The sequence below is a fragment of the Sardina pilchardus genome, chromosome 1 (assembly GCF_963854185.1).
Source record: "Sardina pilchardus chromosome 1, fSarPil1.1, whole genome shotgun sequence".
In the NCBI taxonomy this organism is placed as follows: Eukaryota; Metazoa; Chordata; class Actinopteri; order Clupeiformes; family Clupeidae; genus Sardina; species Sardina pilchardus.
Genome location: NC_084994.1, coordinates 38,297,073 through 38,310,202, shown reverse-complemented (window position 1 = coordinate 38,310,202; position 13,130 = coordinate 38,297,073). Strand labels below are relative to the sequence as shown.

The 13,130-nt window shown below is 45.4% G+C and overlaps 1 protein-coding gene across 1 annotated transcript in view; it reads left to right on the top strand.

Moving 5' to 3' along the window:
* Positions 1-13,130, top strand: part of LOC134089756 (egl nine homolog 1-like) — a 44,192-nt gene that overhangs the window by 1,270 nt on the left and 29,792 nt on the right. The gene's annotated exons all lie outside the window — the stretch shown is intronic.

The following is a 13,130-nucleotide window of genomic DNA, read 5'->3' as shown; positions in this document are numbered from 1 at the left end:
TGAATGTGACGTTAATTGGACAATTCACATGTTTGTGGCGGAGAATGTTTACAAATCGACCGCCCCTCAAAAGTTAAACTTCAAAAAGCACGCCACGTGATTTTTACTAGACTTTGGGTTACTGCAAAGAGAAATCAATGGGACTGTTTACTCAGTTAGCCCACTAGTCCCTAGTCACGCACTGGAGAGACCAATTCTATTTAATATGAGTCTTTTTTTAGCTTTCAAATTGCACATGGCGCATCCGTTTGACGTTATTTACCAGAAACCTGGAAGCAGTTGAAGGGAACACTCCGCCACGCCTATCTCGTGATAAAATAGTTAGCTGTGTACTAGCAAGCATGTAGTTTACAGCAAGAGTCAAGACGACATATGTACACATGCTTTTTTAAACAAGCACAATAAAGTACGCCAAATGTACCGACTTAAGTCGCAAAAGAGAGATGCCCAAGGGTATCTGTAGTGTGCTTTAGTGACAAACCTGGGTGCAGTTAACCTGGAAGTGATAGCATTCACCAAGTGAAACACAATTCTAACGCTCTTATTTTAGGGTGGGTATGCCGACCGCTTAAGCTATGGTGTTAATTTACCCGGGTTTGTCACCGACCCATACAGTCTACCTACTTGAAAATACTCCTTGATGTCACCTAGTCGTGTCCAACACTATTAGTCTGTAGTCCACAACACTGTTGGTTGCTTTGAAACCTCAACACACGTAGCACATGAAGAGGCCTGCAATGCAAAAACAAGCTCTGGTGTGTTAACTTACTGTCCATCTACTAGGCCCAATATTGTATTTCACACAACCCAAAGAGTGTGACTTGCTCTTCAGTGGTTGAAGTGTATAAATCAGTGTTAACACAGCATAGTCTCTTTAAAATGCCACAAATACCAAGCATGGATATCTTGCATAGTTGTCATAACCGTCAGCTGGAAATGGAGATAAAAACAGAACATCAATTAATATCTGACAAAAGTTGACAGTTATCCAGGGCTGACCTGCATGATTAAATTGGCAATCAGATTTCTGTGTTTGTTGTGGGTCATTCAATGTCACACCAGACCAGAGTCCAGGAAAATAGTTTCTCAGATTTTGTTTGAAGTTTGTCTACACAGTGTTTAGGTCCCAGCCAAGTCAAGGCCTGTGAAATATTTGTGTCCAATTCCAAAGACTTTATATGTGTTTTGTTTCTATGCCCTTGGATTTTAAAAAAAACATCGATATATTACAAAATTATATTTCTAGCATGCCCAACTTTTTAGGATGAAAGACGATCCTTGTCCTCAGTATGACAGGGCCGTTGCTAAGCATTTAAAGAAAGAGTGGTTAGAGAGTATTATAAACCAGTGTTTACTATGTAGAGTATAAAACGTGTTACTAGAGTATTAAACTTGTTTACCCATATGGCATTAGTTAGTGTTTTGTCTGTAGATAATGTTGTGGCAATATTTGAGATATTGAGATTTTTTTGGACATGTTCATTGGATCAAATAGCCTGTAGGGTAGCTAACAGTTTGAATGGTTCAGTCATTCTCTGAACATGTTTGACTGATATACTGTAGACAACATTTGTGCAAAATCTGATTCAGCCTTATCTGATTTGATACGGAATGACCCTTCTACAAATCTTCAGAATTCATGTTTTATCATTCTTGTTTCTGAACATTCACTGAAAATACACTTTCTGCTTGATATTATGTCATTATATCTAGCATGGCTAAGGCCTGTGATGATATCTCCTTTAAACACACACACACACACACACACACACACACACACACACACACACACACACACACACACACACACACACACACACACACACACACACACACTTTTCTTAACAGGGCAGAATCTGAGTTTTCTTCTCTATTCTCTATTATGATATTATCAAAAATAATTTAAAATCAAAAACATTTTACAGTAAAGGGGAAAAAAAACACAACACGCACAGTATTTGACAGTGCTAAAAACTGGGCTATATATCATGAAAAATATATGTTGCTGTTGTGTCTACACAGCCTCTCAGAGCCACTCTCCTCCGAGATGTGATCGTGTATTTATTTATTTATTGGTCTCCTTGTGCATTTGTGTTGTTGTTTTCTTTGTGGTTTGTTTGTGAGGTATGGGCATGTATGTGCATAGCCTATTTGTGTGTTTGTTTCTGTACGTGCTCACTGTGTGTGAGTGTGTGTGTGTGTGTGTGTGTGTGTGTGTGTGTGTGTGTGTGCGCGTGTATTCACACTCTCACCCCTGTGTGTGCTTGTGCACATGTGCATGCAGGCCGCTGTTTGGCTCTTTGGCCTTGTCTCTTCTGGTCAGTTGTTGTCCTCATGTTACCTCTGCCCTGGATATATGCCCCACTGAAGGTCCTCAGCTCGCACTGTCACTTGAACACACACAGACACCCGCACACACCATCTCTCTATGCATGCGTGCATGTTATGGATGGGTATGCACATCTCTCCACACACCTCTAACAAACAAGCATGCACACACACACAGAGGAGACACCCCTGCCCACTGTACATGATGTACCGTTCCGTTGATTCCGTCTATTATCACGCCCCAGTGTACACAGTACAGTCTATCAGTGTGTTGTGGTGCAACATGCTTTAATGTTGTAGCCTGATTGGCAGCTACGCTATTACTGGTGCTACGCTGCCCTATCTTGCGTGCTTGTCTGTCGGGCCGCCTGTTCAAACCAACGGCTCGGAATAGCTGTGGCCAGTGTTTTTTGGCAGTGCCCCGCCGTTCACAAATAGCCCTCTGCTATGTTTTAACTTTGTCCGAGATAGAAGCTAGGGCATTGCTCGACTTCAGCTCAAGTTCACAATCACAATAGCAGTTCGAGAAAACCAGATGCTACTAGCACCAACATATTGGGAAATTAGTCGAACCTCTTACCTGCAAAGTTTTTTTTCCCCTGTGTACCAGGTTGTGATCAGACTGTGATCAGATTTTTTTTTTATCATAGTGACATTTAAATATACTGATGAAAACAGTCCTTATTGGTAAATTAGAGGGCTGTGACATGCATCAGACTTCAGGATCACATGCTCCCTCCTTCTGTCCTTCACTCTATCACTCCCTCAATTACTCTTTCACACTCTCTCTCTATCTCTCTCTCTCTCTCTCTCTCTCTCTCTCTCTCTTTCACTCCTTCACTCACTCAGTCCCCCACTCACTCACCCACTCACTCACTCACTCACCCACTCACTCACTCTCCCAGACACAAATGCACTTGAACACACACAAAATAAAGCATTAGATCATGTTAACTATTGCCAAAAAAGCGCAAAACACAAATCCTCGTCAAGTCCCGTCTCTGATGGAGGAGTGTTTAACCTGTCCTGTGGAGAGATAGTCATCTTGGTATGAAGGCAGCGTGGGGGGAAACGTCAGCGCTAGCACGTGGCTGCATGTGGCACAGCTTCCGGCGGCGGCATTAGTGGCTATTGCGCTGGCCGTCACATGAACCTGTTGAACCAGCCGACCAGAAGACATATGGCTGACGAGGGGAGACGCTAACGGCCGGCTCTCGCTCTCTCTTATCCACTGTGTTCTCTTTCTTTCCTTCTTTCTTTCTTGCTTTCTTTCTCTCTCTCTCCCTCTTTCCCATGTGCTTTTTTTCTTTCTCTCTGTGGTCTACCTTGGACTCTCCTGGTCAACACAAGTTCTATCAGTCAATCCATCCGCTGTCTTTGCCGTGGCTTTCTCTTTAGCTTATTTACATCTTAACAGACCATTCACTTTGCTCTCTCTTTCTCTCCCTATTTCCTTCTCTCCCTCCCCTCTCCTGTCACTCCCTCCCCTCTCTCCCCCCTCCCCTCTTCTCTCTCTCCCCCTCCCTCCCCTCTTCCCTCTCTCTCTCTCTCCCTACCCCCTCCTCGCTCACCTTCACCCTCTGGATTAGGACCTTGTCAGCTCGCTGTGTGACTGTGCATAGCAAAGTTCACGCAGAGCAGCAACACTTGTCTCTCTCAGCTACAGCCAGTGGTGTAGTCTATGTGATACGCAGGACTACGCAGTATACCCACTTAAAATCACCATCTCTCAGCATATCCACTTAAAATAGGCAAGAATACATGTTAACATTTGGGGTTGATCACAGTATACCCACTACAGTTAACAGGTGCAAATTAGCTATTTAGCTAACCCTGGTATAGAAGCTATTCTATGCATGGTCCCTGTCAAACAAAACCAATAAACAAACAAACAAACAACTTCTACATCACACAGTATATCCACTACCCCGAACTAGACTACACCACTGGCTACAGCTGACTAAGCTGAAATTCGAATTGGCGGCTAAAAAGGTTTACTGCTTCCTTGCCCTGGAAGTTCGCCAAAATCTAAACATTGGGGAGAAAACTATAAGTGAGGTTTTTTTTGTAGAGCTTCAGTATGGCATAGCAAAAACATTTGGTGTGCCAGAGGCAAGGTGTAACCTGTTGGCAAGGAGAATGTGTCTTTAGCCAGGTTTTGAAGGTAAGTCTACAGAAGGACATGTTGTGTTTACCCGAGGTTCCTCATCCCAAGGACGTTTGTGTGTGTGTGTTTGTGTTTGTGTGTGTGTTTATGTATTCACCTGTGGTCTGTGAGACAGGAAGTGCTTTGTGAGCACACCACACGCCAAGGAAGGAAGAAGAATTAAAGAAAGGAAAACATATTCTGTGTGTGTGTGTGTGTGTGTGTGTGTATGAATGAATCAGGTGCATGCATGCACTTCCCCTCGTCGAACAGATTCACACACCCATTGTTGTCAGATTTAACACGGTTAGAAAGATGATTGTTATGGATAATTGTGTGTGTGTGTGTGTGTGTGTGTGTGTGTGTGTGTGTATGTGTGTTTTGTCCATTGTTGTGCATCTCCAGTCCTGGCTTTTATTTAGTCATCTATTTTCCTCTCAAGTTTAGGGCGTCCTTTGCTGTGCGTGCGTGCGTGCGTGCGTGCGTGCGTGCGCGTGTGCGTGTGTGCGTGGAGTTTGTGTGTGTTAGCGTGCGTGTGTGCATGGATTTCAGGAGTTCATCAAGGCCTTGTGATGTCCCTAGACTGATTGCACATTTCTCTTTTGGCCAGATAGAACAAGGTCCCACCCTCGCAGAACTAATGTCTCTTCACTCTCCGGGCTGTGCAGAGGTCAATACAGTAATTTCCTGTGTGTTAGGCACATTGTGTATAAGCCACAGCACAGTGTTTTATGCAAGTTAGAAGAAACAAAACCATATTAATATCTGCCCCCTGTGTATTAACCTCATAGCTGAAGACATTTTGCAAAATCAATGTATAAGCGGCGGCTAATAGTTGGAAAATTATGGTGAAACTACTGTACCGGTTTAAACCCAAACTCGACACAAATGCAGTCGGGAAATTACGGTACTCATCCGTTGTGGATTCATTGTACGGTTGCCATGACTCCATCACACTCTGCGTGTCCTAGGAGGACGTGGAGATTCCACTTCCACTCCATTCTGTAACTCCTCTCTGAAAAGTGGTACCCAACCAAAGCTCCATATATTCGGTTGACAAGGTGTAGTACATGCATCACTATTAAGCTGTTCATTTAAACTATGAATGCCATGTGTCTCCTCCGAATTACCTGGTAGATGGAGCAGGACATTTAGAGAGGCTAGTTCAGTAGCCAAGTTTATCTCTGCCTATTGTTTTTTTTTCTCTCTCTCTCTCACACACACACACACACACACACACACACACACACACACACACACACACACACAGAGGAAGGATACAAAGGCGTTTTGGAAAAGGGACAACCGGATCAAGTTCCGTTGTTTAGCAGTCTTTTGGAAACAAATACTTTCCTTTGGGGTGATGCGTGGAGCTAGTGAGGGGGGTGATGTCTTGAGTTATCTTGTGCCAGGGCTCGTCCTAATGTTACTTATATATAAACACACACACACACGCACACACACACACACGCACACACATCCCTTGGCTGTCTGCTGAAGGTGCCACTGTGTTCTGTTTAGACAGTGAAGCGCCATTGTTTAGCAAATAATTTACTACACTTGCTGTTCTTGCATACACTTCCTGTGAGTGGATAAGCGTGTGTGTGTGTGCGTGCGTGCGTGCGTGCGTGCCTGCAAGCAGATTCATTTGCTTAAGCTTATGTTGTTTGGCAGGTTGCATCAATTCTGCGCTTGTCTGTCTTCAGTGGATGTGTGTGAGAGAGTGGGACCGAGGGGGTAAACGAACGGAAAAAGAGAGAAAGGGTCAGTGAACTGAAGCGGTCGAGCGTGATGCGAATTCACGCGGTTGAAGTTGTGAGACTCGATGACCCCTGAAGGTCAACGCCCGTCTGACCCGAACTCCGAGAGTCATGAACTCTCTGCCTGTCTGGCTTTTCACGTCTTTACTCACGCAAGGCACACACACACACACACACACACACACGCACACACACACGCACACGTCCCCTCAGATTTCCTGACTCATTCTGACAAGCTCGCACATGTGCACTGGAGTACACAAGCAAGCGCACACAAACACACATACTTGCACAAATAAATGTGCATGCAGTTTCATATAACCTCTGGACTGTATTAATTACATCAGGTCACATTAGGTCACACCTCTCTGTGGAAACAATCTCTGGATATCAAGCAGTGGCATCCTTGATAAAGCTCTTCAATCAAAACTAATATAACAATGGCTGGCTAAGATTTTGTCGAGAATTGTAGTTCAAAAGAAACATATTAGACCCTATTTCTCTGGAAGCATCTTTGGAAAGTCAGGAAGGGTAGGACATCCTGCATAAATCAGCTGAAAATAAAAGTTGACTTTCTTATATTTAGGCTACTTCCAAGTGGTGCGCTTCAAAACAATGTGCTGCTACTTTGGAAGCACCTTCAGAACTCTGGAAAGGGCATCCTTATCCTTTCTCTCAAATAAAATAAATATGGGTTTTCCGTAGTCCATTACATTCAAGTTTGTTTGCTAATAATAGGAGGTGTGTGTGTGTGTGTGTGTGTGTGTGTGTGTGTTTTTTCACTCAAGTTTAGGGCGTCCTTTGCTGTGTGGGTGGGTGTATTCGCACACGCGTGTGTGTGTGAGTGTGAGAGAGAGAGATTCTGTCTCACCACCATTTTCACGGAATTGGAAAAATAAAGAAAACAGGCAATGGTGGTCTTTGAATGTAAAGGAGCTTTTGTTTTCAGCATTCAGTGCAGAGAGGTCTGTTGCGAAACGCAGCATCTTTTTTTCTGTTAATAGCTAATAATAGCACATTCAGAGTGTGTGTGTGTGTGTGTGTGTGTGTGTGTGTGTGTGTGTCTGATCACCTGGCCTTTGTGTTTGAGGGCCCAGCTCACCCCGGCCTTCCTGTGGCCCCCAGAGTCCGCTGCACACAGGCCGTGTGACTCACACACACACTTGCCATGATTCAGCTCAGTTCCATCCGTTTCTCCGCTGGACCTGAGGGTAGTGTTCCACAACCGACACATGCCACACCGACACAGCCAGTTACCCCACGGCAACACAACCAGCTACCCCACGCCAACACAACCAGGAACCCCTCTTCAACAAAGCCAGCTAACCCACGCCAACACAGCCAGTTACCCGACGGCAACACTGCCAGCTACCCCACACCAACACAGCCAGCTACCCCACACCAACACAGGCACTTATCCCATGGCAACACAGCCAGTTACCCCACACCAACACAGCCACTTATCCCACACCAACACAGCCAGTTACCCCACACCAACACAGCCAGCTACCCCACACCAACACAGCCACTTATCCCATGCCAACACAGCCAGTTACCCCACACCAACACAGCCACTTATCCCACACCAACACAGCCAGCTACCCCACACCAACACAGCCACTTATCCCATGCCAACACAGCCAGTTACCCAACGCCAACACAGCCTGAGCTAATTAGGTCTAGAAGTAGTTCTAGTTACCCCACGGCAACACAACCTGAGTTTGCATTAATCAGGCCGGTTTTATAGGGCTTGTGTTAGTCTCCTCACACAAGCACAGATTGAGCTAGCAGTAGTCATGTTGGATTGATAGGGCTAGATTTGGTTTCCAAACACCAGCACCGCCTGTGCTAGCAGTAGTCCTGTTGGATTGATAGGGCTAGATCTGGTTTCCAAACACCAGCACCGCCTGTGCTAGCAGTACTCGTGCTGGATTGATAGGGCTAGTTCTGGTTTCCACACACCAACCCAGCTAGAGTTAGCAGTGGTAAGGTGAGAGTGGTAAACCTAGTTGTATTAGCCTTACATCAACACTGGTAGCCGGAGCCAGGTCAGAGTTGTAGATCTAGTTGTAGTCACACCAAGACAACTAGCAGCTAATACAGCTAGCATGTAGACCTAGTTGTAGTAGACCCACACCAAGACAACTAGCAGCTAGTGCAGTTAGCACTGGAGTAGTATACTTAATTGTAGTAGCACTGCTAATAATACTAGCAGTAATAGCAGCAGCACCAGAGTAGTATACTTAGTTGTAGTAACACACTGCTAATAAGCAGTAAGCAGTAACCGCAGCCATTAGGAAAAGTAGCGGTAGCATTAACAGTGTTGTAATACTCGTAATAGCAGCAGCAGCTGAAGCCTGAGTTCCATTAGTTAAAAGGTTCATGAACTCCTATCAATGGGCATGCCATGCCATATCATATCGTATATCAGGTGTAGTGCAGTTATTTATGTAACTCTGTATGGCATCGGAATCGGATCGATGACATGTTTCATTCCAGCTTGGTGTCGCTTCTGTCAGCAGCGAAGCCAAAGAAGCTCAAACCTGATGTACAGGAAGTGATTTATAAGGGTGTCCTGAGGTCACATATGGGAAGCTCTGCAGCTAGAGCGACGTTTCTGTGTGACCCCCTAAAAAGGTACAATGTGTGATCTGTGCTGCTCTGATATGCTCAACAGATGGAACACGTTTTTTGTTTGTGGTTGCCTGGGTTTAGGCTGGTAATGCATCGGCATCTGTTTGATTATAGCAGAGGACATCCCTTTTTTTATTATTGTTTTTTTTTTATGTTTTTCCTTTCAACAAATCAGCACATTTTTGCAGCCATAACAAAAATCTGTCAGATAAACATGTCAGTTCAGACTTAAAGCGTCTGGTAGTAACGATGGGACATATCGAGGGCTGAGAACCAAAGGGGCGTAAGTGACATTTTGGTCAAAATTGAGTTATATGCTTATATCACCTGATAGCTCTTGATGAGCTCTCTTAGCTGACAAAATTATAGAAATAATATATTTATAAATATATATTATTGAACAAAAACCAAAGCTCTTTAACTGTGAACATATAGAAGCAGTTAGATTTGTTTTGGCTCTCCTGTAAAGTTGGTGAAATGTCACTTACGTCCCTTTGGTTCTCAGCCCTTGATATAGTACTTTTGAAGCAGAGATAGTTTGCAACTTTTAGGTCCTTTCTTGTAGACCGTTAGCAGCACGCCATGCCATGTACAGTTTTGTCATTACACAGTACTATTCTTGCAATAGAATCCTATTTATTTGATCTGTTTGATGAAGTTGTGTGAATTATCTGTGAGGTACGTCGTGAGGACTCCGTCTCAAAGCCGGCTGATTGAGGCATGTGAGATGGGAACAAAAGAGCCGTTGGCCACTGTAGCGGTGGTCGTACGTCACGGTGACGTGACGTCCCAGAGAACAGAGTGTGCTTGGGGCCAATCGCGGGGTCCCTTTTCAGGGCCAACTGAAAAGATATGCCTCGCTAGCCTTCAACTCATCACATGGTAGTGTGGTGTGGCGTCTGTGCATCCCCCCCCCCCCCCCCCCCAACACACACACACACACACACACACACACATACACATACACATACACACACACGCACGCATACACACACACACACACACACACACACACACACACACACACGTACACACTATCATTTCATACGCTTGGCCACTCTTATGTATGGACTCACTCATACATACGTGCACATGAACACACTTTTGGTTGTTCAGCATGCCTCCATGTACATTGTATGCAGATGCTACATAGATTAACTTGCAATGAAAAATAATGATCAAGCTTGGCGTATGACGCTTAGTTAACTCTCAGTGTGTGCGTGTGCGTGTGTTTGTGTGTGTGTATACGGTCGCTATTATCAGCCAGATTACAGAAGGAGCGGCCATTAGTGGCGTGCTTGTGTGCGTTTTGTTTGTCCACGTTGGGGGATGGAGCATGGCGAAAGGGGCCCCCTCGTCTCCTCACTAATGCTGACGGGGCCCAGAGAGGACACGACCTAAGCAGGACACACACCTCTCTGTCCGTCTGATCCGTCACCATCTAGCCATCCAGTTGTCCCTCTTCTTCCTCTCTTTTTTTTCTTGCCCAGTTCTTTGCACTCGTTCATTCGTTCTCCTCTTATTCGTGTGGCTTCTGTTCACTATTCCAGTATGTCCCTCTGCATGAATCCTAAAGTCATCTCCATAATTATATTAACCCTAATCGGATATCTCAAAATGGTCATTTTGTCTACGCAGTCCTAGATAGTTTGCGTCATTTCGTTGCGCGATGTTTTAGGCCCACTCTTTATTTGTTTTAAGCCGAATGTTTTTACTGAAGGATTTCAGGTGGAATCCCTCTCTTCTCTCCCTCTTTTGCTTTCTCTCTTGTGCCTTTTCCTCACCAGCCCTTTCTTTCTCCCCTCTCATTATGTCAAGCTTGCTTTTTCTCTCTCTCTCACTATCTCTCCCTCCCTCCCTCTCTCTCTCTTTCTCTCTCCTTCCCTCCCTCCCTCTCTTTCTCTCTCTCTCTCCCTCCCTCCCTCCCTCTCTCTCTCTCTCTTTCTCTCTCTATCTCTCCCTCTCTCCCTCTCTCTCTCTTTCTCTCTCTCTCTCTCCCTCCCTCCCTCCCTCACATTGGTTGGCCTTGGCTGCCAGCACGGCCTCAACCTCTGCTGACGTCCATGCAGCAGGACTCCGGAACCTCAGATCTCAGTGCAGTATTATGTTTACAGCAGCGCGGCCGGAGATACTTTGGCACTGCTTCACACACACTCTCTCTCTGTGTGTGTGTGTGTGTGTGTGTGTGTGTGTGTGTGTGTGTGTGTGGAGATGGAGACAAGGAGAGAGAAAGTCTGTGTTTTTCAATTAGCGTGCATCTTTGTGTTCGTCGTGTTTAGAGGGGGAGAAGGGTGTTTTTGCAAGTGACAAAGGTGTGTGTGTGTGTGTGTGTGTGTGTGTGTGTGTGTGTGTGTGTGTGTGTGTGTGTGTGTGTGTGTGTGTGTGTGTGTGTGTTTGTGTTTGTGTTTGAGAGCTAGAGAAAGCTGAGAGGTGATGTGAATAATAAGAGAGTTTCACTACTGTACTGCCTCCCTTTTTCCTCTTCCACCTCCCTCACCTATATCAATTTCTCCTCCTCCCTCCCATTGGTCTCTTCTTTCCTCCTTCCTCTCCTCCTTATCTTCCTCTCCTTTGCTTTTTTTCTTTCCTCTCTTCACCTCCACTTTACCCTCTTCCCTTCCTTTCCTCTTGTCCTTTCTTTCCATCACCTGTTCCTTAGCCTCCTCCTCACTTCCTCTCCTCCTCCACCACCTCCACTCCCCCCCTCTCTCTCTCTCCCCTTCCTCTCTCTCTCCCTCCCTCTCCCACTCCCTCTCTCTCTCCCCCTCTCTCTCTATCCCTCTCTCTCTATCCCTCTCCCCCTCTCCCTCTCTCTCCCTCTCCCCCTCTCCCTCTCTCTCCCTCTCTTTCCCTCTCTCCTCCCTCCTCCTTTCTCTCCCCCCCCACCCTCTCTCTCTTTCTCCCCCTCTACCTCTCCCCCCTCTCCCTCTCCCCTCTCTCCTCTCTCTCTCTCCCCCCACCCTCTCTCTCCCTCCCTCTCTCTCCCTTTCTCTCCCTCTCTCTCCCTCCCTCTCTCTCCCTCCCTCTCTCTCTCTCCTCTCTCTCTCTCTCCCTCTCTCTCTCCCTCCCTCCCTCCCTCCGGTCTGGGCCGCCTCCGCTGCTGGCTCCAGTCCGCGGCCTCTTCAGCTCACTTCCAGTGGAAAGTCCCCCCGGCCCGCACCATCACCATCATCAGCTGTAGCGCCGCCTCTCAGCCGCCCGATAGGCCGGGCCGATCTGGGACTCGGGCTGCCACACTTCTCACAGCGAGGGCTCTGACTGTCTGTATGGCTGTATGGCTGCAAGTTGCAACTAATGAATATTGCCATAGTTTATAAATCTATCGATTTTTTAAGGAATGAATGAATTTGTTGTTTGGTCGATAAAATGTCGTTCAGAGACCCCATTATTACAGTGCATGAAAATGCACTGTACTGTTATTCCAAGTCTTCTTCCGCAACTTCTTCTTATTATTACAGTGCATGAAAATGCACTGTACTGTTCTTCCTATTCTTCTTATTACAGTGCATGAAAATGCACTGTACTGTTCTTCCTAGGCTTCTTATTATTCCACTACTTCTTCTAACGCTCGCAATTCAGCTTGAACCGTTTAACGTAGAAACTTGATTCAAACTTTGCTACGTAGGTCTTACTAAGGAGACCTGTGCAATGTATTTTTCAACTTTGTAACTTTTATACTTTTTAAACTATAAATTAAAAACTATTAAAAATTTCCCCATAGACTTAACATGGCTCATTATGACATCACGGCAGCAATTAGAATGTTACCCCAGCTGGTCAGCCACCTGGGCACCAACTGTCAGTTTCTCTCAGGCTTTAAGCAGACAATCTCTCTGAAGACTACATATTCTGTTCCCCTGTATCCTCTGCGCACAACAGTATCAAAATAAGTCCTCCTAATTCCATCCAACTTTATATCCATTCATCTTCTTCAAACCATTCACTCATCCACCCATTCTAAACAGTCTGCCTATCAACATCAATTAGACGCTCTACATTCAACTTTTAAACAATCTACTCTGTCTCAGGCTGGCTCTCTTAAGACTAGCCAGTTAAATTGATTACACCTGTATCTGTATCCACTACTCTCAGTAGAGAGCTGTGTCTCTCCATTCTACAAGAATATAAGGCACATTCCATCCAACATTCTATCCATTCATCTTCTTCAGACCATTCACTCATCCACCCATTAAACTGTCTATCAACATCTATTAAACAATCTGTCTATCAACATCCATTAAACTCTCTGTCTATCAACATTA